Source organism: Bubalus bubalis, chromosome 24 (genome assembly GCF_019923935.1).
Source record: "Bubalus bubalis isolate 160015118507 breed Murrah chromosome 24, NDDB_SH_1, whole genome shotgun sequence".
Taxonomy (NCBI): domain Eukaryota; kingdom Metazoa; phylum Chordata; class Mammalia; order Artiodactyla; family Bovidae; genus Bubalus; species Bubalus bubalis.
Window position 1 is genome coordinate 26888267 of NC_059180.1, and position 27974 is coordinate 26916240.

A 27974-nucleotide genomic window follows, 5' to 3' on the forward strand; every position below is an offset into this window, starting at 1 on the left:
ATGGATAACATGGACTCCAGGGAGCTTGGGCACTGCGTCATAGAGGAAGGGATGTCTAGGCTGAGCCTGGAGAATCCTGGAGAGCTGGAGTCAGGTAGCCCCAGGAAGAGGGAGGTGAGCATGAGACCTGGAGAGGCACTGACAACATCAGAATCAAAAGGGAACCTAATGGAAAGATGCAAACAAAGAAATAAAGCCCATGAACAGAGGCTTCAGACAATGAGAAACCTGAATAGCTCTGTGATTGGAAGCAGAGCTCAGACACTTTCCTATCCAGAGAAATGCAAAGTGAAGCCGTGAGCTGCCACCTATCCATCAGAACAGCAGAGCAGTAAGACAGGAGGCAAATGCCAAGGGGCATGGAGCTGGGAACCCTCCTTCCTTCCTGGTGGGGCTGTAAACTGGCAAAACCATTCAACAAAGCTGTCTGGTGGGATTTGGTGAACGTAGGCATGCTGCCTATCACCTGTGAATCTCTCTCCTATATGTACACCCTGGGAGAGTTCTCATATAGATTCATAAAGGGATGAGTTAATAGCATCAGGTTTGTTTGTACTATTAAGAAATTGGAGGGAACCCAGGTGTCCATCATTAGGAGTTTGGGTAGATAAAATGTGATAAATGCATGTTACCAAAAAAGCATACAGCATAAGGAATTCTCAAGCTAAATATATAGAAGGCAATACAGATAGATCTTAAAACAGTGTTGAGTGAAGAAAGCCTCAGGATATGGGTTATAACACAATACTATTTATGCTAATTAAAAACACATTCACAATCAAAATAACTCTGCATATTTTAGAATATTTACCAATATCTATCAAACAGATGCGAGAGGCAAATGATATTGGGGACTAGGTGTGCAAGGGAAGAAATAAATGAATAATACAATAAGATAGGGGCCATCCATTGACCAAGTATGATAATGTGCCATGGGCTAGAGAATATGATTAATTCAGCTCTGTGCTCCTGGGATCCAATAAACAAACAATCAGTCAATAAAAGCGGGGAAAAAAGGATGGGAATAAAGTGTTGCAGGCAGAGAGAATAACAAGAATAATACAAGTACAGTTTCCAGAGGTAGAAGAGAATGTGATGCATTCTGGACACAAAAGAGTTCAGTCAGGCTGGAACAAACACTGTAAGGAGAGATCAGACTATTGAGGGTCCCTGCTGCTGCTGCTGTCACTTCAGTCGTGTCCGACTCTGTGCGACCCCATAGACGGCAGCCCACCAGGCTCCTCTGTCCCTGGGATTCTCCAGGCAAGAACACTGGAGTGGGTTGCCATTTCCTTCTCCAATGCATGAAAGTGAAAAATGAAAGGGAAGTCACTCAGTCGTGTCCGACTCTGTGTGACCCCATGGACTGCAGCCTACCAGGCTCCTTGGTCCATGGGATTTTCCAGGCAAGAGTACTGGAGTGGGGTGCCATTGCCTTCTCTGGAGGGTCCCTGAAGCCATGCTAAATAATCAAGATTTATCTTAAGGTCATAGAGTATCACTGGAGGATTATAAGTGATATGATTCTGTTTTCAGTCCAAACTCTAGCAACAAGAGAACAAGGCATTCAGCTTGAGTCAGAGGCTCAGAGCATTTATTTGTATTCACGTGGTATATTTATCAAGTGTTAATGGAACAGGCTTTGGGAATCTTAGCATCCAAATTATGGACTTCATTTTTTCCCACTTTTAAACAAATTATGAAATAGTTGTTGACATTTACATCAGTAGCAACACATAAGAGGCAATGCACAGAGTCATACTTATTATGTGACCTTGAGCATAAATAAGTTGCTTAGAGTCCTTATCAGTAACAACAGCAACAGAACACAAGGACTTCCTACAATCCAGTCACTACTGACATTAAGCAGACATTAACCCTAAATCTTCACAAGAACCTTATGAGATAGATATTATTTCCATTTTATATGAACAAGAAACCAAAATGGAGACAGAGGAAATAAGTGACTTGCCCAAGGTCATTAACATGAGCTAGGTTAGGCTGAAACAAGCAATTCCATTATTAGGCTGTTTAATATCTCATTATACTGCCCTTCAGAGAAGGCAATGGCACCCCACTCCGGTACTCTTGCCTGGAAAATTCCATGGACGGAGGAGCCTGGAAGGCTGCAGTCCATGGGGTCGTTGAGGGTTGGACACAACTGAGCGACTTCACTTTCACTTTTCACTTTCATGCATTGGAGAAGGAAATGGCAACCCACTCCAGTGTTCTTGCCTGGAGAATCCCAAGGATGGGGGAGCCTGGTGGGCTGCTGTCTATGGGGTCGCACAGAGTCGGATACGACTGAAGTGACTTAGTAGTATACTGCCCTTACATGGCTCACTTCAGGGTTTGAACCTTGAAACAGTTCCTGCATATAGGCTAGCTGGCACAGTAGAATCTAGAATTCTAGAACGAATGATCTCTGGGCTCTATGGGAACTGTACACATGTTTTATTCACTGTGAATAGTTTTTTAAAATGTTTTTGTATTAATGGTCTATATTTGAAATCAGATTTTACACAATAATCCAGAATTTTATATTCTTGTAAAAAGTTAGAAAATTTGGAAGGATTGATCTCCCATACCCTTCTGGAAAAAATCAGTAAGAGCTGAGTAGCAGCTACTTATTTATCAGGACATATACTTTCCAATTTTCCACATTCCTCACTCTTCTCTAGTGCACCAGTAATATTTTTTCTCATTCTCTTTAACCACCTTAGCAGTAATATACTTTGATGTTATGATGTAGGCAATAAATGATCTAATCATAGAGCAGATAAAGTAGTCCATGATTTAAAAAAACAAAGATTGACCTATCTCAAAACATGAAAATGGAAATCTTCCTGGAGACTTACTTCCCTGGTCTCAACCCTTATTGGTCATTCTCTCTTTGGCCTTAATTTCCTCTTTTATAAAATAGCCAAGTGATACAATAGTAAGTATCATCAAAGCATGAGCATTGGAATTGTTCCTTTAGAAGCTGAATGCTAGGCTCAACTTTCCCACTAACTCCCTGTTCATTCAAATCTAATTACAAAATGATTTTTAATCATTGTAAAATAAATTCACTCTTCATGTCTGGAAATGTTAAAGCCCTAATTTAACAGCAACAACCAAAAAATACCTTCTAATGGATTTGCACTAAGAAACAGAACATGGCCTGTGTTGTCAGATGTTCAATAATTTAACTGCAAATGAAGTGTGCAAAATACAATATTTGTGTCATAAACCACCCGGCTTGTCACATAATAGATTTTTGAAGAGTCACGTTTCATGACACTGAACCATGTTATGCTGGAACAGTGGAGTAGCCAAATTGAGGTTTATGGGTTCCATTTGTTTATGTAGAAAAGGATCGAGTCTCATTTCATCCAGTGGCAAGGAGCATGGAAACGCAATGTTTCTCTGGATCCTGGCATTTGAAAGCAGTGGCTGGAATCTTTCCAAACAAATTGGAAAATGTAACTCATGTTCAAGCTTTCCTATATAGTGAGATGTGGTTTGGGTTACCTTTACAAGTCTAGAAGGATTTTGTGGTTTCTTTGGTATCACTGACTGTGGTTGGCAGAGTAACAGTCCTCCCAAAGATGCCCTAGTTTTAATCCCTGGAACCTGTAATTATGTGAGGAAGTGGAAGTGAAAGTCACTAAGTCGTGTCTGACTCTTTGCAACCCCAAAGAATTCTCCAGGCCAGAATACTGGAGTGGGTAGCCTTTCCTTTCTCCAGGGGATCTTCCCAACCCAGGGGTCGAACCCAGGTCTCTCACATTGCAGGCAGATTTTTTACCAGCTGAGCCACAGGGAAGCCCAAGAATACTGGAGTGGGTAGCCTATCCCTTCTCCAGTGGATCTTCCCAACCTAGGAATTGAACTAGGGTCTCCTGCATTGCAAGTGGATTCTTTACCAGCTGAGCTGCCAGGGAAGCATGAAATTTATGTGAGGAAACATGGCAAAAGGGTATCAGGGTTGTAGAGGAATTAAGTTGCTTATCAGCTGGCCTTATGACCAAGAGATTATCCTGAATTCTCCAAATGGCCCCAATATAATCACAAGTGTCCTTAAAAGTAGAAGGCAGGCAGAGAAGCAGAGCCAGAGAGAGATGTGATTATGAAGAAGGGCAGAGTGAATGTGTTGTGCAAAGAACTTGACCTTCCATTGCTGGCTTTGAAGTAGGAGGAAGAGGACCATAGCCATGGAACGCTGGCAGCCTCTATAAGCTGGAAAAGACCAGGAAAATTGAATCTCCCTGAAAGAATGGAAGGCAGCCCTGTAGATACCTTCATTCTAGCCTGATGACGTTTTCTGGGCTCTTAGCCTACAGAACTGTAAGATCATAAATTTGTGTTAAGTCTGTGGTAGTAGCTAGCGGTGGTGGCGGTTTAGTCACTAAGTCTTGTAAGACTTGTAAGGCTCTTACATCTCCACGGACTGTAGCCTGCCAGGCTCCTCTGTCCATGGAAGATATTGTAGTGGGTTGCCTTTTCCTTCTCCAGGGGATCGTCCCAACTCAAGGATCAAACCAGGTCTCCCGCATTGCAAGCAGATTCTTTACTGATTGAGCTACGAGGGAAGCCCTGCTAAGTCTATAGCTGGAGGTATTGTCACAGTAGACATAGAAAACGAGTACACTGGCATTAAAACCATGCCCCTAGGAAGAATAATAGAGGAACACACAGTGTCCTTTCACTCAAAATTAGTAGATTAGTCCCTGGTGGGTCAGTACTTAAAGAACCCGCCTGCCAAAGCAGGAGACGTGGTTCCATCCCTGGGTTGGGAAGATTCCCCTGGAGAAAGAAATGGCAACCCACTCCAGTGTTCTTGCCTGGGAAATCCCATGGACAGAGGAGCCTGGCGGACTAGGGTCCATGGGGTTGCAAGGAGTCGGCCACGACTCAGCAACGAAACAACAACATACAAATATTACCGTATTTCTTCCATTTTTGCAATGCCTGTTTTTTCAAATTTTAGCATGTTTCAAATCAGGATGTATCTTACAATGGAAAAAAACAGTTAATAGAGGTTTTTTCCCCAAATCTTTCTACCAAAATTGAAAGATGTTATTAAATAGATTGTACATTTTAAAATCCTTAGCACCTTAAAATCGTACAAAGAGTAGCCGTTTCATGAAGCAAGCAGGTGGAATTCAATTCAACAAGCATTGATTGAGTATCTTTTCTGTGCGAAGCATGTTGCTAGGCACCTGAGTGGGCTGGACCTGAAAAGAGGACCACTCCTTCTTCCAAGATTTTCTCACAAAAGTGGAAAAACTGACCTCTGCATGATAAATTATACTAAAACGCAGACTCATATTGATTATGGCTTCAAACACAAAATGCTAGGCTCAGGGACCAGGCCTGGCTAGTTTATCTCCAAGCTCCCTGGAGCTAGCCTGGGGTCCTAACACAGAGCAGGTGCTCCTTTGACTGACTACATAAGTGTTTTAGAGCAGCAGTCCCCAACCTTATGGTGCCAGGGACCGATTTTGTGGAACATAATTTTTTCACGATCTGGGGCTTGGGGGTATGGCTATGGGATAATTCATGTGCATTACATTTGTCATGCACTTTATTTCTAATCTAATGTCACCACTGACCTTACAGCAGGTACTGGTCCACAGCCTGAAATCCAGGGACCCCTGCTTAAGGTGCATCATCTCATTTTTCCACCAGGTGGATTACACTGTGTCCCCATTTTACCACTGAGGAAATCAAGGCTTAGAATGAGCAACTAATTAGCCCAGACACGCAGCTGCTAATAGCTTATTCCAGGGTTTCTCAGCCTCAGTACTGCTGATACTTTGGGCTAGAGAATTCTCTGTGGTGGGGAGGGGCTGCCCTCTACACTGTAGTATTTTTAACAGCATCCATGGCCTCTCGTCTTCGGCTGCCAGTAGTACACTCCCCTCCGCTTGTGACAACCAAAAACGTTTCCAGACACTGACACATGTCCCCTGGCAAAAGTCTCCCAATCACGGACTTAAAGAAAAGGACACCAACATGAAAGTAGATGAAGCCTTAAGATGTTAACATGTTCCCCAGATCTTTCATGCTCTTCCTTTAAAGACTTGGAGCCTAATTCCTACCCTCCTGAGAATGGGGAGAACTTAGTGACTTGCTTCTCAGAAACGGAAATATGGTGAACATCATAGGGACATATGAGGTTAGTTACAGAAGGCACTTTGGGATCCTCTTTCTTCTCTGAAAGTGCGTGCTCTAGGGGAGGTTGCCTGCTATGTCAGGGGAACACACAGGCAGCCCTATGGCCAGTGAGGAATGGGACCTGCAGCCTACAGCTAGTGAGGAGTCGAGGACCTAGTTAATTGCTTTGGAGTGAACCATCTTGGAATGAGGTCCTTCAGCCCCAGTCAAGCCTTCAGGTAACTGAAGCCTCAGCTGACATCTTGACGACACTCTCTTGAAAGACCCTGGGCCAGACTCACCCAACTAAGTCAGCCCGGGATTCCTGACCCTTGGAAATTCACTGGGGTAATAAATGTTTGTGTTTAAGCTTTGCTAAGCTTTAGACTATTTGGTATGTGGCAAAGGTTAACTAATACAAAACCAATGACATGTTGAGGGAAGGAGGAGATGGTCCAGAAGGTCTAGTATTTGGGGTGCCTAGCAGAGGGGGATGGAAAGAAGGCAAAGAAGATAAATTGGAAAGGCAGAGAGAAGTCAGGTTGTAAAGGATCTTGAAATGCATGCTTAGGCACTGACCTTCCTTCTGATGGCAACTGGGGCCACAGGTCTTGTGCATTTTTCATCTGTGGTAACACAAATCTGGACACTCTTCTGTTTGTCTCCCAAAGGCATCTCCTTGCTTTAAGCATAAAAGATAAACACTAAGTAAAGCCGGGAGGGCCTTTCATTTTCTTTCTCCTAACAAGTCAGCCTCATCGTCTGCCGCTCTGTTGCAGTATCGTTCTCATCTGAACATAAACACACACACACACACACACACACACACACACACACCCCACATACACTCCTCTGTCTTCTACCCCTTCCACACTTTCAGTTCTCTCATGCATTGGTTTCTTTTTTGCTCTTATATGCTTGGCCTGGATACCTCTCACTGTCTGCCTTCTGGATTTCCTGGACCAACTGTCCCTTTTTTGAAACCCTTTTCTGTCCTTCCCGGTCTGAGAAGGTGTCCCCCCAACCCCCTGCCTACATATCCCCGTACCCTCCCATTTTAGTCTGGGCAGATCTTTATCCCAGTGCTTTTGCAACTTGTCTGGACTAAATGGGCTGCAACTTATCCATTTCTGTAATTCTCTCCCCTACCTTGACTTGACATGGTCATTGGCTTCATTTTTTTTTTTTTTTTTAAATCTCTGAAGAGGGTAGGTGTTTAATAAATATTTGTTGAACAAGTGACTGAATGGATGACAGCTGAGTTTTTTTGACTGCTGCATCTGGAGAAATCTGTGTCCTTTGGTAGCCGGGTGATTTGTATTTGATGGCTTCTGAAGAAAAATAAGTCTGGTATTAAGGAGTCTTATCTTGCCCAATGGATGTATGTACCCTGTGTTTGTGCTGGACATAAACACGGATATAGCAATTGCAGGCTCCTTCTCCACAAATCACTGGGCCAGTTCCCCTCAGAGCAGACCAAGAGGCATTACCCTCGCTTTGAAACATGACCTAATTTCACTGACTCATGGGCAGAAATCCTGAGATTCTGGTCCCTTTTCACCAATGTCCCCAATTTTTTCACATATGACAGGGGAAAAAAAAAATAAAACAACCTACCCATAACCTGATCATTTTCAAACAAGTTTGTTCCTATTAAGTCTTTGTTTAGTTGCTGAGTCATGTCTGACTCTTTTGCCACCCCCATGGCCTGTAGCCAGCTATCTCTCTTCATGGGGTTTCCCATGCGAGAATACTGGATGGATTGCCAGCTCCTGCTCCGTGTTAACTCTTTAGAGTCCATCAACTGTCGTGGCCTCTGTAAACTGGATTTGTTTCTGTAAACTGGGTTTGGCTTTAGGATATGAACTTGGAGAGGCTCTGAAGTGCTGCTGCTGCTGCTAAGTCGCTTCAGTCGTGTCCGACTCTGTGCGACCCTATAGATGGCAGCCCACCAGGCTCCCCCGTCCCTGGGATTCTCCAGGCAAGAACACTGGAGTGGGTTGCCATTTCCTTCTCTGAAGTGCTACCGAACTATTAAGGCAAATCAGCGAGCCTGAAATTTGAGAATTATGTAGGACAGAGGTCAGCAGACTAGTCCACAGGCCAAATCCAGCTCTATTTTCATGACCTTGAGCTATGAATGAGTTTTGCATTTTTTTAATGGTTACATTTCATGATTATATAAGTACCCATGAAATAGCTTCGATTTTACCTCTTTGCTTGCAAAGCCTATTTACTATAGATGGTCATTGAAGAAGAAGCTTATTGATCCCTGATGTAGGAGAGAGAAAGATTCCATCAGAGACAAAATTTGGGGAGTAGACATATATATCATGGATTTTGAAGTTGTCTACAATAGGTGTACCATGTAACACCCTCTCTGTCCCCTAGGGAATCTGTGTTATGTCTGTACAGTAAGCCCCTTACATGTGAACAAGACCCACTCCAACAGCATGTCTGTCAGTCCAATTTGTTAGTAAGTCCAATAAAGTTAGCCTAGGTGCCCAACTAACATGATCAGCTTTATAGTGCTGTACTACAGTAGGTTTATAATACTTTGCACACAAATAATACATTAAAAACAAACACAAAAAACAAAGAAAACAGTTTTAATCTTACAATACCTTTAAAAGTACACTAGTGTGGTACAATAGCTGGCACACAGGGACTGGCATGTTTGTATCTTTAAGAGTTCACAACTTGAGTGTTCATATGTAGGGGGATTTATTGTGTTGGCCATTGAGACTTGTGAGTTAGGGGTTCTTTGGTGGATGGGTGGGGGACACTCAATGAATGCATCTGAAAACAGAGATAGGGGATGCAGAAGTGGAGGCTTGGGTACCAGAAGGTAGCAGTCATCTGCTCACTTACAGCCTCCCTGTTTAGTGTCTGCAGGGTCTCCAATCAGGCTTGGAAGGAATGACACAGACTCATCACCTTTCTCTTCTTCCTACTGCCTACGTGGGCTCCAGCTTGCTGGGTCTTCCTGGCAGTGTCCTTTGAGAGGGCGTGTCTGGCCTCCACTTAATCACGGGGCCCTCTCCTCTCCCAGCAGCCCATCATCCAAGTGCACTGCCACTTCTCACAGAGAGCCCTCTTACCCATCAGGGGACCATAATGCCTGGCAATCATTTTGGCTTTTCCAGACTTAATGTTCTCTCTCCTCAGGTCCTTCCTGCCCCAGTGGAAAGCATAAGCATGCTATTTTAAGACATCCTTTAGTACCAAAATACCACTTTGAGACACTCGTGTCCTTCCTTCCAATAATGTCTTTTGTTTAAAAGCATAAAGAACTTATCAGGCAGGGGTGAGTCTTGGCTTCCTATGGGAAGCTAGCCAAAGGGCAGGTGGAGCCTCTAACTGGATTTCTGCTGTTCCAGGGCATCCAGGCTTCCCATCGCAATGCTCAGGGCTGTGGAGATCCTTTGTCTTTTTCAATTACTCATTCTCAGCTTCACAGACTGAGGACTAAGGGGAGGGGGTCCCTGGGGACCAGGCTTCCTGTGGATGGAGCATCAAGGTGAAGAAAGGCAGACTAGTGATAATGTGCCAAGTGGGCACTCAGCCTGGCCACAGGGAAAGAACTGGAAAACATGAAAAATAAGAGAGGCTAGGCCATGTAAAGAGGTTTTTCCTACAACAGCAAAGATAATTGAGACTATCTGAAGGTAGTGTGAGTAGTGGGTGTCCAGTGACATCATATAAACTAACAGCTATTTGGGAGAATGAATTACAAGCAGAGCTCCCCACAGTTTTAAGTCTTACTTCCAACACTGTATTCCCCCCTCTTCATGGTAGCTAATATTTATTGAATGCTAACTATGTGTCTAACTATTGATGTTTTTGAACTTTGGTGCTAGAGAAGACTCTTGAGAGTCCCTTGGACTGCAAGGAGATCAAACCAGTCGATCCTAAAGGAAATCAACCCTGAATCTTCATTGGGAGGATTGATACTGAAGCTGAAGCGCCCACACTTTGATCATCTGATCTGAAGAGCTGACTCATTGGAAAAGACCCTGACTCTGGGAAAGATTGAAGGCAGGAGGAGAAGGGTGCAACAGAGGATGAGATGGTTGGATGGAATCATCGACTCAATGGATATGAGTTTGAGCAATCTCCAGGAGACGGTGAAGGACAGGGGAGCCTGGTGTGCTGCAGCTCATGTAGTCGCAAAGAGTTGGACATGACTGAGGAAATGAACAACAGTAACTCTGTGCCAGTCACTGTGCTAATCCATTTATAAGATTCAGCTTACTTACTGCAAACAACAATCCTACTGTGTAGGATTTATTGTTTCCTGTATTTATAGAAGAGGAAACCAAATCTCACAGAGGTTAAGCCACTTGCCCACCATCACACAGCTCACGAGTGGCAGAGCTCAGGCTCACATCCGGCCCCGACCCCAGAACCTGAGCTCAGGATTTCTCCATGAGATCGGGTTTCTCAGGGAGTTTGCCTCTAGGATCTCATCTCCTGTGTGAGCCAGGCACCAGCATATGCTTTGGAGGAACCAACTCCCATAGACAGCTGTCTAGATGGTGTTGATATTATAAATGGTGTTGTAAAAAATCAGGATATGGCTTATAAATCAGGCAAAGGGAAGTTATGATTCTTCTGGACACTCTAATCTATCTCCCTATAATTGCTTGTATATGAAACGCCTGCATGAGGTTATCGGAGCCTTCCCCGAATCGTCTGCAAAGGTAAGATTGCAATTTCAGCAACCCTTGTTACACAAACTAAAGCAATCTGTTCTCCTTTGACACTCTGACACCACTGACTTGCAAAAGGGTTGGAGCCAGGGATGGAGAGGAATTTGTTCACGCTCCTGTTTCCAGTGAAAGTATGAAGGGTTAACTATGGAGCATCCTCTCTGCAGGTGAGGGCTCTGGCTTCTCAACAAACTAAGGAAGCAATCTTGGGGGTACGTAAGGAGAAAGCCACAGCTCCATTTCTTTAAACCATCTTTAACCTTTAGTTCTAGGAACTCTAATCAAAAATCAATTCTGTTTTTTGTAGTTGATTTGACAGTAATTCTATCTCTAATGGCAATGGCAAGAGGAATAGTACGTCAGATAAACTCAACAGCAAAATGACATATTCATTAGCAATTTACTAGGTGTGAAATTTCTACCATGAGAAAGCATTCCTGAACAATACAGGGTCACCGTCCCCCTAGGGTGGGAGACCCATTCTACTAATTAATGGGGAACACTGGTGGGATTAAATGTCTGCTACCCAAATTATTTGAGTGTTTACAGCAGAGTTCTTTTGTAGATACCTTGCACTCCGAAAATAAGTCAGGACCCAAAACAATAAACAAGCTGACATAACAAGATGATTGCAGCCTATTGTAGCCCAGAAAAATTTAATCTGGTCTCCTAACAGCATCGCAATCTTTATTGAGACTGTATGTTCCCCAATTCATCAGCCCACTTCGGCAAACTCTCCCTGCCCGTAATCATTCACTTTCAGGGTAGCCTCTGAACAGGTATCGACTTTAGAGCCTGGCAATTCATCCCTGCTTCTGCATCCCTCCATCAACATTCTTTGACAGTCTCTGAAGCAAGTTGGGAGAGAAAAATGTGGCCTCTACAGGCAGGACCTCTGGAGAGACTCTGGGAGCAGGGAAAAAGAGAGCAAGCAAAATTCTCCAGCTCAGTGCAAAGGGAGGACAAAACACTGGCATCATATCTCGTCCCTGTTAAAATCCAAACAACATTCCCTGTGATCTACAGATCAAGTGGAATCATGAAATATCAGGACAAAAAGGTATACAGGGGAGAGATGCTTACATTTAATGAAGACCTTCAAAATCACTGTCTCATTTCAATCTTACATCCAACCCAAGATATAGGCACAATTATTAACCCCTTTTCCAGATGAGGAAGCAGAGACTGAGGGAGGTTAAGAGATTCACACAGGCTAACAAATGACTTCTAAACAAGATTATTTAAACTAGCAGTTTTCCAGCTTTTTTTATTGAGGTAAAATTGGCATGACATAAACTTAACCGTTAACCATTGGGAAGATCCCCTGGAGGAGGGCATGGCAACCCACTCCAGTATTCTTGCCTGGAGAATCCCATGGACAGAGGAGCATGGTGGGCTACAGTCTATGGGGTTGCAAAGAGTCGAATACGAATGGGCGACTAAGCACAGCACACACAGGGTCCATCCAGCAGCAACTGGTGCATTCACAGTGTTGTATAGCCGTCACTCCTATAGGGCTTAAAATATTTTCATCGCTCCCAAAGGAAACCTCATGCCCATCCCCCACTCCCAGTCCCTGGATCCATTAATCTGTTTTGTGTCTCTATAGGTTAAAAAACAAAAGCCCAATCTACAAAACAAAAGTTGTTGCTGTCCAGTCAATAAGTCATGTCTGACTCTTTGTGACCCCCACAAACTGCATCATGTCAGGCTTCCCTGTCCTTCCCTATCTCCAGGAATTTGCTCAGGTTCATGTCCATTGAGTCAGCGATGCCATCCAACCATCTCATCCTCTGTCCTCTCCTCCTCTTGCCCTCAATCTTTCCCAGCAGCAGGATCTTTTCCAATGAGTCAGCTGTTCGCATCAAGTGGCCAAAGTATGGGAGCTTCAGCTTCAACATCAATCCTTCCAATGAACATTCAGGACTGATTTCCTTTAGGATTGACTGGTTTGATCTCCTTGCTGTCCAAGGGACTCTCAAGAGTCTTCTCCAGCACCACAACTTGAAAACATCAATTCTTTGGTACTCACCCTTCTTTATGGTCCAACTCTCACAACCATACATGACTACTGAGAAAACCATAGCTTTGATTATATGGACAAAATAAAAGCAGAGCTGCTAATTGGAATTGGGGGCAGCATCTTGGAGCTTTGTGCCTTTAACCTTCCCAGACTCTAGTGGGGTCTAGAGGACCCAGCTCTAGAGGACTATTATGGGGGACTCTTGGGAAAATCTGCTATAAGGGCTTCTGTCACAGTGCCATAATTATTTTTCCCTCGAGGGAACAGATGAGACCATTAGACTGTGCGAAGGGTTGTTAAGCTGAGACAGGACAAGGTTTGCTGCACCCCTGCTGAGCAGGAGCCCACGCATCTCCACTGGGGACAGATGAGTGATACGCCAGGGTGTAGACCTTGGTCAAAGCACCATTTTTAGGAATCCTGCTTGTCTGCTTTGCTTGTTATACACATCTCAATGGACAGATGGGGAAGGAACTTTGGGTCTTAGATAAGACAAAAGGAAGATATCATTGGATTTTGCCATGGACTCAACATTTGGGCCACAGAAAATGTCAGAATACAGCCCTCTTTCTTGCTAGAAAGGTCACCTGATATTCCAACCTGTCGGGTTTGGAGATGAAGTTGGTGCAACTCTGTGTGATTTCCTTCCCACCTGTACTTATTAATGGTGAATTGGAGTCATTCATGTAACCCTAATGCTGACCACTCGGTGTGCTGTACCTCTGCAGCTCCATCTCTTAGTGAGCTTCCACACAGCCTGCCGAGTGGCAGGCTTGTATCCTGCCCCTTTCATCCTGCCCCTTGGCTACAGATTGGGCCAAGGGTAGACATAAATCTAAGTCTAAATTTGGATAATGGCAGCATCGCTTGGGGATTGAGAATGCGGCTCAGTCTAAGTAATAAAGCAAACAAATGTACATAACAAAACAGAAACAGACTCACAGATACAGAAAACAAACTGGTGGTACCAGTGTAGGGGAGTGAAGGGGGAAGATAAGGTAGGGGATTAAGAGATACCAACTACTATGTATAAAGTAGATAAACAATAACAATCTATTGTGCAGCACAGGGAAATACAACTATTATTTTGTAATAACTTTAAATCGAGTGTAATCTATAAAATATTGAATCACTCTGCTGTACACCTGAAACTAATATAATAGTGTAAATCAACTATATTTCATTTTTTTTTTAAACAGCATGTGGCTCAGGAGCTCTGCATCGTTGCTGTCATTCACTTGAATGAAGAGCCACACAATTCTATAACCTGCCTCAGAAAGACACAGCTGCTACCAGAGAGAGAAGGAGAAGAATGAAGCAGACAAGTCTGCAGAAAGACACAGGGTGAGAAACTTGGGTCCCCATCCAGGAGAGACAGGTACCTGGTCCCAGTTCCAGGCCCCTGGGAGACACGGCTGAAATTCCTGCTCTTAGTCCTGAACGATGATGCCCTGCGATTCTAGTCAGGGTTGCTTTGCTTGCAAGTGCCAGAAACACAACTCAAACTCACTCATGAATCCAAGGAGGCTATTAGCTTACAGAGCTGCAAAGACCAGGCACGAGGGCTGCGGTTACCAGGTCAATGTCATCAGGGTGCTCCTTCCCCAGCTTTCAGCTCTGCTTTCCTTGAGGTAGGCTTCATTCTCTGGTGGGCTCACCAAAAGCTCCCAGATGTTCTGGCTGAGAAATGGTAGTGGAGGAACTGCTCACATTCCCAGGAGGTTTAGAAAAACTGGGAAGCTGATGCCCATTGGATGGTTTGGTCATAAAACCACCAGGAAACCAAGACACTGACACTGAGTTATATGTTAACTCATCAACCCATCCTTAGAACTCACCATGAGGTAGAATCAGACCCACACAAACCATGAGGACTAAGGGAAAGAATGCAAAGGAATGCCACTCAAAATATTAGGGTGCTGTTCCAGAACATGGGTTCTGGGCAGCAAAAAGAGGGAACCTCTGCCATATCCTAGTCTCCCTACCAAAAAAAAAAAAAAAAAACACCTGTTTTAAGTTAGTCCAATAAGTTTCCGTTTCTTGCCATCAAAGAGCCCTTGACTAAATATCTAGAAAGTTTTGTGGGAAATAAAAATTATTAAGACAGATTTCAGCTGTCAAGGACTTTATCTTTTTATAAGGAAGTTAAAACCCAGTGTATGCAAATTGTACATCACAAGTAAAAGTTGATTCCAGAGGCACAGAGAACCCCAGAATTTCAAAGGCAGTGATATCGGCTGAGATAAGCAGGAAATTCCTTATGGTATTTATTTGGCTTGGGGTTTAAGTGAAGACCAAAAGGTTTCACATAGACGGTGTATTTCTCGTTAAAGACAATGGTGTCATCAAACACCTAGAGGCTGACAAGTACAAGGTGTAAAGAGAGATGGTCAAGTTTATCTCCTAAGAATCTCTTACATCTATTTCTCCCCAGTTCTCCCATCTCCCTCTCAGCCTAATGTCTCACCCAGATTCCTGGGGCAACCACTTTTGCTCCATTCTAAGCCTTTCACCACTTGTCTGCTAGAATGATCTTTTTCATCTGTTGATGACATACCTTACTTGCCTTCCAATATGTCTCCCATTGCTCTAGGCTAAAATTCTTCTCCTGCCTCCTCTCTTTGCACTCCAGTCCACCATGTTCTCTGAGTTATATGAATTCTCCAAAACTTCAGATGTGCTGGGGAGGCCACCGTGTTGGGGAAATGCTTTCTTCCCCACCCTTCGTGTGGTGATTAATTTACACCCTACCTTCAGATCTCTAGCTAAGGAAGACCACTTGAGCCAGGCCATTCAGATTGCCCTGTGATGCACACTCAATGTCACTGAGTATTTATCATTATTGCCCTTATTTCAGTTAGTAAATAAAACTTCATTTGAGTGATTATTTCATCAATGCCTCTGCACACTACAGCAAGTTTCTCAGTCTTGGTTCTATTGACATTTTGGACCAGATAATTCTTTGCTATATGCCGGGGAAGAGGCTGCCATGAGTTTTGCAGGATTTTCAGCAGCATCCCTGCTTCTGCCAGCATCCCTCAACCTTGAATACTCATTGGAAGGACTGATGCTGAAGCTGAAACTCCAGTATTTTTGTCATCTGATGCAAATAGCCAACTCATTGGAAAAGTCCCCGATGCTGGAAAAGATTGAAAGTAAAAGGATAAGAGGGTGTCAGGGGATGAGATGGCTGGATGGCATTGCCAACCCAATTGACATGAACTTGGGCAAACTTTGGGAGATGGTGAGGGACAGGGAGGCCTGGCGTGCTGCAGTCCATGGGGTCACAAAGAGTCAGACATGACTGGGCAACTGAAAAACAACCTAGGTGACAGGAGCACACCCTTCCCACTTTAGTTGGAACAACCAAAAATATCTCCAGACATCACTCCAGGTCTCCTGGGTGGGTGGGGACCAAAATAGTCCCCCATTGAAAACCACCACTGTATAGTCTAGTCCTATAGACTCCATGAGGAAAGAACCAATCCAATGCCTGGTAAATGTGTCTATTTGGTTTTCAATACCAGCATTTAACTTAGAGAGCTCTAAAAATTATTAATATGATGCATGATCTGACCCCTGTACTAAGTAAATAGGAATCTCTGAGGGGATGAGGTGAAGGGATTGAGATCCGGGCATCCATAAAAAACAGAAAACTTCCCAACTGAATCTCTTGTGAAATTGGGGTTAATAATCACAGAAGCAGGTGACCATTGCTGAAATCTTTGCTTACTGAATGGAAGGGAGGGATGGAAATAGAGAGGAAGCAATAGAAGGGAAGGGGAAGAAGGGGAGAGATGAAAATAATACAAGGAGAAGAAGCAAAGGAAATAGAGAAAAGAAAGGAAAGGGAAAGAAACTCTTGTTAGTTTGGGGTCACAAGAGAAATCAGGCTTATTGAGGCTGGAAATCTAATTTGGACCATATGTGAAGAGCTACAAATATTATTTTGCTGTTTTGGTGTGTAGGTGATAGGAAGCCAACAAACATTTCAGAGCAAGGATGCTTTAAGTTCAAAGCAATGTGTTAAGAAGTTGAATGGGCCATGCAGCAAAAGAGGAACTCGAGTGAGGAGACCCAGGAACCAACTGTATTGTATTAAAACATTTGGGATGATGATAAATGGAAAGGAAATAAAGAACACCAAGGAAGGTGATGTTCTCCAAAGGAAGAAGAATTAGATGATTATAGGTGCCAAGTATTGGGCTGTATTTGAGAATATGACAGCCATGTGCCCATCATTCTGCAGTCTAGTGAGGAAGATGGACATGGAAAACCAGTCCTAACGTAACGTTAAAAAGGGAAGCAGAGGGTGCCCCTTGGACCACAGAGAAGGTGCCTAATCTGGTCTCAAGGATCAAAATACACTTCTCAGCGGGAAAGCCCTTGATGCTCAGATTTCTGGGGTGAAGGGGGTTGGGGTGGATGAGTGAGAGTAAGAAGGAAGGGAATTAAGAAAATATAACTAGGTTGGGGTGGGCAAGAGCAAAGCTTAAGAGTGTCAGGTGAGGCAAGAGAAGATGTGGATGATCCTGGAGGGCTTTGTAAATCATGGCTCAGGATTTTAGACTTTATTCTTAGGGTCAGGATAAGCCATAGAGGTAAGTGTTTCTTAAATTTTTATTTATTTTATTTTTTATTGGAATATAATTGCTTTACAATGTTGTGTTACTGTCTGCTGCACAATGACGTGAATCAACCAATTGTTGTTCAGTCACTTAGTCGTGTCCAACTCTTTACATCCCCGTAGACTGCAGCATGCCAGGCTTCCCTGTCCTTCTCTGTCTCCCAGAGTTTGCTCAAACTTATGTCCATTGAGTCAGTCATGCCATCCAACCATCTCTTCCTCTGTCACCCCCTTCTCCTTTTGCCTTCAATCTTTCCCTGTGCTAGAGTCTTTTCCAGTGAGTCAGCTCTTCTAATCAAGTGGCCAAATTATTGGAGTTTCAGCTTCAGCATCAGTCCTTCCAATGAATATTCAGGGTTTATTTCCTTTAGGACTGCTGGTCTGATCTCCTTGCTGTCCAATGGACTCTTAAGAGTCTTCTCCAGCACCACAGTTCAAAAGAATCAATCAACCATAAGTATACATCTATCCCCTTTCTCTTGGACCTCCCGTCCACTCCCCCCATCCCACCCCTCTAGGTCTTCACAGAACACCAAGCTTCCTGTGCTTTATAGCAGGTTCCTACCAGCTATTTTACACATGCTAGTGTGTATCTGTCAATCCCAATCTCCCAATTCGTCCCACTCTCCCATTCCCCAGCTGTGTCCACAGATCCATTCTCTATGTCTGCATTTCTATTCCTGCCTTGGAAATAGGTTCATCTGTATCATTTTTATAGATTCCACATATATGCATTAATATATATTTGTTTTTCTGGCTTACTTCACTCTGTATGACAGACTCTAAGTTCATCCATGTATCTACACATGACCTCATTTCATTCCTTTTAGAGACTGGGTAATATTCCATTGTGTATATGTACCACATCCTCTTTATCCATTTATCTGTCCTTGAGCATTTAGATTGTTTCCTTGTCCTGGCTATTGTAAATAATGCTGCAGTGGACATTGGGGTGTATTTGTACTTTTGAATTATGGTTTTGTCAGGGTATATTCCCAGTAGTGGGAATGCTGGGTAATATGGTAGCTCTTTTGTTGTAGCTGTTCAGTTGCTAAGTCACGTTCAACTCTTTGTGACCGTATGGACTGTGGTAGTTCTATGTTTACTTTTTTTTTAAAAAGTTTATTTTTTTTTTTATTGAAGGACAATTGCTTTACAGAATTTTGGTGTTTTCTGTCAAACCTCAACATGAATCAACCATAGGTATATATATATCCCCTCCCTTTTGAAACTCCCTCCATCTCCCTCCCCATCCCACCCCTCCAGGTTGATACAGAGCCCCTATTTGAGTTTCTTAGCCATACAGCAAATTCCCATTGGCTATCTATTTTCAATATGGTGATGTAAGTTCCCGTGTTACTCTCGCCATACATCTCACCCTCTCCTCCCCTCTCCCCATGTCCATAAGTCTATTCTCTATGTCTGTTTCTCCACTGCTGCCCTGTAAGTAAATTTTTCAGTTCCATTTTTATAGACTCTGTATATATGTATTAGAATATGATATTTATCTTTCTCTTTATAAATTACTTCACTCTGTATAATAGGTTCTAGGTTCATCCACCTCATTAGAACTGACTCAAAGGCATTCCTTTTTATGACTGAGTAATAGTCCATTGTGTATATGTACCACAACTTCTTTATCCATTCATCTGTTAATGGATATCTAGACTGCTTCCATGCTTTTGTAAATAGCGCTGCAATGAACAATGGGATACATGTGTCTTTTTCAATTTTAGTTTTCTCAGGGTATAGGCCTAGCAGTGGGATTGCTGGGTCATATATGCTTTTATTCCTAGTTATTTAAGGAATCTCCATACCATCTTCCATACTGGCTGTATCAATTTACATTCCCACCAACACTGCAAGAGTATTCCCTTTTCTCCACACCCTCTCCAGCATTTATTGTTTGTAGACTTTTCCTGATGGCCATTCTGACCAGTGTGAGGTGACAGCTCATTGTAGTTTTGATTTGCATTTCTCTAAAAATGAGTGATGTTGAGCATCTTTTCATGTGTTTGTTAGCCATCTGTATGTCTTCTTTGGAGAAATGTCTGTTTAGGTCTTTTTCTCACTTTTTGATTGGGTTGTTTGTTTTTCTGGTACTGAGTTGTATGAGCTGCTTGTATATTTTGGAAATTAACCCTTTGTCCGTTGTTTCATTTGCTATTATTTTCTCCAATTCGGAGTGTTGTCTTTTCACCATGCTTACAGTTTCCTTTGCTGTGCAAAAGCTTTTAAGTTTAATCAGGTCCCACTTGTTTCCTTTTGTTTTTCTTTCCATTACTCTAGGAAGTGGGTCATAGAGGATTTCACTTTGATTTATGTCATTGAGTGTTCTTCCTATGTTTTCCTCTAAGAGTTGTATAGTTTCTGGTCTTACATTTAGGTCTTTAATCCATTTTTAGTATATCTTTGTGTATAGTGTTAGGAAATGTTCAAATTTAATTCTTTTACATGTACCTGTCCAGTTTTACCAGCACCATTTATTGAAGAGGCTGTTTTTGCCCCATTGTATATTCTTGCCTCCTTTGTCAAATATAAGGTACCCATAGGTGCACAGGTTTATTTCTGGACTTTCTATCTTGTTCCATTGGTCTATGTTTCTGTTTTTGTGCCAGTGCCATACTGTCTTGATGACTGTAGCTTTGTAGTATAATCTGAAGTCAGGAAGGTTGATTCTTCCAGCTCCATTCTTCTTTCTCAAGACTCCTTTGGCTTTTCAGGGTCTTTTGTGTTTCCATATAAATTGTGAAATTTTTTGTTCTAGTTCTGTGAAAAATGTCATTGGTAATTTGCTAGGAATTTTATTGAATCTGTAGATTGCATTTGGTAGTATAGTCATTTTCACAATATTGATTCTTCCTACCCAGGAACATGGAATATCTCTCCATCTGTTTATGTTGTCTTTGATTTCTTTCATTAGTGTCTTATAATTTTCTGTGTACAGTTCCTTTGTCTTCTTAGGTAAGTTTATTCCTAGATATTTAATTCTTTTTGTTGCAATGGTGAATAGGATTGATTCCTTAATTTCTCTTTCTGATTTTTCATTGTTAGTATACAGAAATGCAAGTGATTTCTATGAATTGGTTTTGTATCCTGAAACTTTGCTAAATTCACTGATTAGCTCTAGTAATTTTCCAATACTATCTTTAGGGTTTTCTATGTACAGTTTCATGTCATCTGCAAACAGTGAGAACTTTACTTCTTTTCTGATCTGGATTCTTTTTATTTCTTTTTCTTCTCTGATTGCTGAAGCTAGGACTTCCAGAATTATGTTGACTAATAGTGGGGAAAGTGGTCATTCTTGTCTTGTTCCTGATCTTAGAGCAACGCTTTTGGTTTTTCACCATTGAGATTAATGTTTGCTGTAGGCTTATCATATATGGCCTTTACTATGTTGAGGTAGGTTCCTTCTATGCTCATTTTTTGAAGAGTTTTAATCACAAATGGGTGCTGAATTTTGTCAAAGTTTTTTTCTGCATCTATTGAGATTATCAGTTCAGTTGCTCAGTCATATCTGACTCTTTGTGACCCCATGGACTGCAGCACACCAGGCTTCCCTGTCCATCACCAACTCCCGAAGCTTACTCAAATTCATGTCCATTAAGTCAGTGATGCCATCCAACCATCTCATCCTCTGTTGTCCCCTTCTCCTCCCACCTTCAATCTTTCCCAGCATCAGGGTCTTTTCAAATGAGTCAGTTCTTCTCATCAGGTGGCCAAAGTATTGAGATTATCATTTGGTTTTTATCTTTCAATTTGTTAATATGATGTATCACATTGATTGATTTGGGTATACTGAAGAATCCTTGCATCCCTGGAATAAACCCAACTTGATCAGCTTTTTGATGTGTTGTTGAATTCTGTTTGCTAAAATTTTGTTGAGGATTTTTGCATCTATGTTCATCAGTGATATTGGCCTGTAGTTTTCTTTTTTTGTGTTGTCTTTGTCTGGTTTTGGTATCAGGGTGGTGGTGACCTCATGGAATGAGTTTGGAAGTGTTCCTTCCTCTGCAAATTTTTGAAACAGTTTTAGAAGGATAGGCATTAGCTCTTCTCTAAATGTTTGATAGAAGTGTCCTGTGAAGACATCTGGTCCTGGGCTTTTGTTTTCTGAGAGATTTTTGATCACAGCTTCAATTTCATTACTTGTAATTGGATTGTTCATAATTTCTATTTCTTCCTGGTTCAGTCTTGGAAGATTTAACTTTTCTAAGAATCTGTCTATTTCTTCCAGGTTATCCATTTTATCCATATAGTTGTTCATAATAGTCTCTTATGATCCTTTGTATTTCTGCATTGTCTGTTGTAACCTCTCCTTTTTCATTTTTAATTTTGTTTATTTGATTTTTCTCTCTTTTTTTCTTGATGAGTCTGTCAAAAGGTTTGTCAATTTTGTTTATCTTCTCAAAGAACCAGGTTTTAGTTTTGTTAATCTTTACTATTGTTTCATTCATTTCTTTTTCATTTATTTCTGCTTGAATCTTTATGATTTCTTTCCTTCTATTAATTTTGGGTTTTATTTGTTCCCCTTTTTCCAGTTGTTTTAGGTGTGAAGTTAGGTTCTCTATTTGATGTTTTCCTTGTTTCTCGAGGTAGGATTGTATTACTATAAACTTCCCCCTTAGAACTGAGTTTGCTGCATCCTGTAGGTTTTTGAGTTGTCATGTTTTCATTGTCATTTGTTTCTAGAAAATTTTTGAGTTCCCTTTTGATTTCTTCAGTAACCTGTTGGTTATTTAGAAACGTATTGTTTAATCTCCACATGTTTGTGTTTCTTACAGTTTTTTCCTGTAATTGATATCTAGTCTCATAACATTGTGGTCAGAGAAGATGCTTGATATGATTTCAACTTTCTTAAATTTACTGAGGTTTGATTTGTGATCCAAGATGGTGTTTATCCTGGAGAATGTTCCATGTGCACTTGAGAAGGTGTCTTCTTCTGCAATTGGATGGAATGTCCTGAAGATATCAATGAGATCCATCTTATCTAATGTATCATTTAAGATACATTTTAATGTATTTAATGTGTTTCCTTATTAATGTTCTGGTTTGATGATCTGCCCATTGGTGTGAGTGGGGTTTCAAAGTCTCCTGCTATTATTGTGTTGCTGTCAATTTCTCTTTTTATGTCTGTTAGTGTTTGTCTTATGTATTGAGGTGCTCCTATGTTGGGTGCCTATGCACCCAACAATATTTACAATTGTTATGTCTTCCTCTTGGATTGATCCCTTGAACATTGCATATTGTCCTTCTTTACCTCTTGTAATATTCTTTATTTTAAGGTTTATTTTGTCTGATATGAGGATTGCTACTCCAGCTTTCTTTTGCTTCCCATTTGCATAGAATATATTTTTCCATCCTCTCACTTTCAGTCTAAATGTGCCTTTAGGTCTGAAGTGGGTTTCTTGTAGACAGCCTATATATGGGTCTTGTTTTTGTATCCATTCAGCCAGTCTGTGTCTTTTGGTTGGAGCATTTAACCCATTTACATTTAAAGTAATTACTGATATATATGTTCCTATTGCCATTTTCTTAATTGTTTGGGGTTGATATTGTAGATCTTTTTCCTTCTCTTGTATTTCTTTACTATATATGTCCATTTAATATTTGCTGTAAAGCTGGTTTGGTGGTGCTGAATTCTCTTAACTTTTGCTTGTCTTAAAAGTTTTTTATTTCTCCATCAATTTTGAATGAGATCCCTGCCAGGTATAGTAATTTTGGTTGTAGATTTTTTCCTTGCTGTACTTTGAATATATCCTGCCATTCTCTTCTGGCCTGCAGAGCTTCTGCTGAAAGATCAACTGTTAAACGTATAGGGTTTCCCTTGTTTGTTACTTGTTGCTTTTCCCTTGCTGCTTTTAATATTCTTTCTTTGTGTTTAGTCTTTGTTAGTTTGATTAGTATGTGTCTTGGCATGTTTCTTGTTGGGTTTATCTTGTATGGGACTCTTTGCGCCTCTTGGACTTGATTTAATATTTCCTTTTCCATGTTGGGGGAATTTTCAACTATAATCTGTTTAAAATTTTTCTTTTTTTTAATTTAATTTTATTTTTAACTTTACAATATTATATTGGTTTTGCCATATATCAACATGAATCTGCCACAGGTATACACGTGTTCCCCATCCTGAACCCTCCTCCCACCTCCTTCCCTGTACCATCCCTCTGGGTCGTCCCAGTGCACCAGCTCAAAGCATCCAGAATCATGTATAGAACCTGGACTGGTGACTCGTTTCATATATGATATTATACATGTTTCAATGCCATTCTCCCAAATCATCCCACCCTCTCCCTCTCCCACAGAGTCCAAAAGACTGTTCTATATATCTGTGTCTCTTTTGCTGTCTCGTATACAGGGTTATTGTTACCATCTTTCTAAATTCCATATATATGCATTAGTATACTGTATTGGTGTTTTTCTTTCTGGCTTACTTCACTCTGTATAATAGGCTCCAGTTTCATCCACCTCATTAGAACTGATTCAAATGTATTCTTTTTAATGGCTGAGTAATACTCCATTGTGTATATATGTACCACAGCTTTCTTATCCATTCATCTGCTGATGGACATCTAGGTTGCTTCCATGCCCTGGCTATTATAAACAGTGCTGCGATGAACATTGGGGTACATGTGTCTCTTTCAATTCTGGTTTCCTCGGTGTGTATGCCCAGCAGTGGGATTGCTGTGTCATAAGGCAGTTCTATTTCCAGTTTTTTAAGGAATCTCCACACTGTTCTCCATAGTGGCTTACTAGTTTGCATTCTCACCAACAGCGTAAGAGGGTTCCCTTTTCTCCACACCCTCTCCAGCATTTATAATTTTTCTTATACCCTTTCTTTCTCTCTTCTTCTGGGACCCCTATAATTTGAATGTTGGTGCGTTTGGTATTGTTCCAGAGGTTTTTGAGGCTATTCTAAGTTCTTTTCATTCTTTTTACTTTATTCTGCTCTTCAGAAGTTATTTACACTATTTTATCTTCCAGCTCATTGATTTGTTTTTATGCTTCAGATATTCTGCTATTGATTCCTTCCAGAAAGTGAAAGTTACTCAGTCGTGTCCGACTCTTTGCAACCCCATGGACTATAGAGTCCATGGGATTCTCCAGGCCAGAATACTGGTGTGGGTAGCCTTTCCCTTCTACAGAGGATATTCCCAACCCAGGGATCAAACCCAGGTCTCCCACATTGCAGGTGGATTCTTTAACAACTGAGCTATGAGGGAAGCCCAATTCCTTCCATAGTATTTTTAATTTCAGTAACTGTGTTGTTTCTATAATTCTTCTAAGTCTTGGTTAATTGATTCTTGCATTTTCTCTATTTTGTTTTCAAGGTTTCTGATCATCTTTACTATCATCATTCTGAATTCTTTTCCGGGTAGTTTGCCTATTTCCTCTTCATTTATTTGGACTTCTGTTTCTAATTTGTTCCTTCATATGTGTAATATTTCGCTGCCTTTTCATTATTTTTTTTAAACTTATTGTGTTTGAGGTCTCCTTTTCAAAGGCTTCAAGGTTGAATTCTTTCTTCCTTTTGGTTTCTGGCCTCCTCAGGTTGGTCCAGTGGTTTGTGTAAACTTTGTATAAGGTGAGATTTATGCTGAGTTTTTTTGTATATTTGTTTTTCCTCTGAAGGGCAAGGCTGAGTGAGGTGGTAATCCTGTCTGCTGATGACTGGGTTTATATTTTTTGTTTTGTTTGTTGTTTAGATGAGGCATCCTGCATGGGGTGCTACTGGTGGTTGGGCGATGCTGGGTCTTGTGTTCAAGTGGCTTCCTTTGTGTGAGTTCTCACTATTTGATACTCCCTAGGGTTAGTTCTCTGGTAGTCTAGGGTCTTGGAGTCAGTACTCCCACTCCAAAGGCTCAGGGCATGATCTCTTTTTTTTTTTTTTTCTTTAATGCTTAGTCTGGTTTCACTTGCTCAAGCAGAGGCCTTGCACCCAGTGCTTCAGACCAGAGCTCCTTCTGGAAAATGGCCAAGTGGACACCCCAGCTCATATGTTACTTTTTAAAAGGAATCTCCATACTATTCTCCACAGTGACTGTATCAATTTACATTCCCACCAACAGCGCAAGAAGCAAAGTAGGGACACCAGGCAGATTAAAAGTTTCTCAGATCTCATTTTTGCTCTGGGGTGCAAAATAGAAATTTGGTAAAGAAAGCAGTCAGCAAACTATTTCCGAGGCTTTGGACCCAGCTGAGTGGGAAGGAGAGTGTCCATATTAGCAGCAGAGGGGAGAATAAGCCATGAACAGGAATTTCGGGACAAAAGGTAGTTGAGCGTTTTCTTCTGTTATTGTACAAAAATGGTAGGTTTCCGACATGGAGTTCCCATGTTAAAAAGAGAGAAGTGTCCTGGGATGCCGTAGGTCCTATAGACTGCAGGCTCTCATGTTTCAGTAAGGAGAGCCTGGTTTGAATGAGCCAGGACTTCCTTCCACTCTGGGCAGTCAGGAATTTCTCCTGGGAAGTCTCTCTGTGTCCCTCAAAGATCTCAACAAAGAGGGAACACGGGCTATAAAGCCAGAAAAACCAGAAAAATCCAAATTTCAAGCCCTGCCCCATAGCTGATCAGTTGGACCACTTCCTTAACTAATCTGAGCCTCAGCTTCCTCTAAAATAGGGTATCAATCCTTGCTGTGTGGCTGTGAGCATCACATTTGCTATGTTATGACAGATAATAACAAGTGGACAGTGCCTAGAAAAGTGGTCAGCAGTGGATAAAGGGTGATTTTCCTTCCTCTCTGAATGGAGGCTTCCAGATTATGTGGTTTCATTGGCAGCTTGGGCTATTTGCTGCCACAAACTGTTACACCATGGCCTGCCATTTCCAAGAGGAGCATTAATTCAAAGTCATACAGGTAGGAAAGGCTTAGGAGAAAGACTCCCTCATGTTCAGAAGACAGAGGAAAAAATTCAGGAGTCCAGGCAATAGAAATATTTGAATAATGACAGAGCCAGAACATTTGTAGCAGGTCAATAGACTGCTCTTCTCTCTCCAGTAAATTCTCCATCTTGAGTTTCTATAATATCGGCATCTTTGTTACAAAGCGACTTCTGAGCTATTACTCTTATGAAGGTGTATTGAATGCATTTGAAGGAGAATGCTGCTTTATTATAGACCAAGGGCCTTGTGTTGATGATTTACAGTGTGGCGTGTACGCCTGCCTGATACCATGCACAGAAGTGACAAATCAGGCAAAGGGAATGAACTTATCTTGATGCGTAGCCTGTGTGTTCGGCCAGGACTCTGTTGACTGCAACTGACAGACACACAACTCAAAATAGTTTAAGGAAAAATGGAATTATAAGGACCTGGAGGGATTTCATGAAGAACGGATGAATCAAGCCCAGGAAAAGACAGGAATGCAGGGAGACCTCAGGAACCATAAAACCAAGATTCAGACACACTGAGATTCTTCTTCCATTTCCTATAGCATCTGTCTGCTTGTTTCCTTTTTTCTTCTCTCTCATTGTACATGGTTTGTAGCTACACAGCAAAAAACACAGCTCCTGCTCTTTGAGGAAAATGCAGGTCACTGCTGCAGCGGAGCCCCAGGCTACCCGCTTCTGTTCCTGACCCACCACTGTTCACTCTCCCCAGGAACAAGTTGGTCAGGAAGCCTCACCTTACCTGTGGCTTTTAAAGATACTGTAAGTTGGTGCAGTGGTAAGGAATCTGCCTGCCAATGCAGGAGACACAGGTTCAATCTTTGGGTTGGGAAGATCCCTGGAGGAGGAATTGGCAACCCACTCCAGTATTCTTGCTGGAAAATTCTATGGACAGAGGAGCCTGGCAGGCTACAGCCCATGGGGTATAAAGAGTCGGACATGACTGAGCAACTGAACACACACACACTACTCCGTGGAGCCAGTGGTGGTGATTCATCAGATTAGAATCACCCTCAGCCGCAACATGAAGTCTTTGGAGAAGGTTAGTGCTGAGCTGACCAGAGGTGTGAAGGAAAAGAATCTCAAACTGCAAGCATGGGTTCAGATGCCTACTGAGACTCTGAGAACAACTACAAGGATACAAGGAGGACTTGCAAAAGGTGGTTCTAAGACTTGGAATTATTTCTAGGCAAGGATGCACAAGCAACATTGACTTGCACATTCTGAGATTGTCAAACAGATCACTTCTATCATCAATGAGTCAGGAGTCGAGGTTGAAGTCACCATTGCAGATGCTTAAATCAACCTTTTTGATAAATTGTTAAAGTGAAAGTGAGAAGCAAAAGTGTTAGTCGCTCACTTATGTCTGGCTCTTCACGATGCTGTGAACCATAGCCTGCCACTCTCGCTCCTCTGTCCATGGAATTCTCCAGGCAGGAATACTGGAATGGGTGGCCATTGCCTTCTCCAAGGATCTTCCCAACCCAGGGATGAAACCCAGGTCTCCCATGTTGCAGGCAGATTCTTTTACCATCTGAGCCACCAGAGAAGCCCCCAATAAATTGATAATCAGTTGTTT

General features: G+C 41.9%; 1 pseudogene; it reads left to right on the forward strand.

Annotated features, from left to right (window-relative positions):
* LOC102408573 lies at positions 1–27695 on the forward strand (annotated as a pseudogene).
* The last annotated feature ends 279 nt before the right edge of the window (positions 27696–27974 follow it).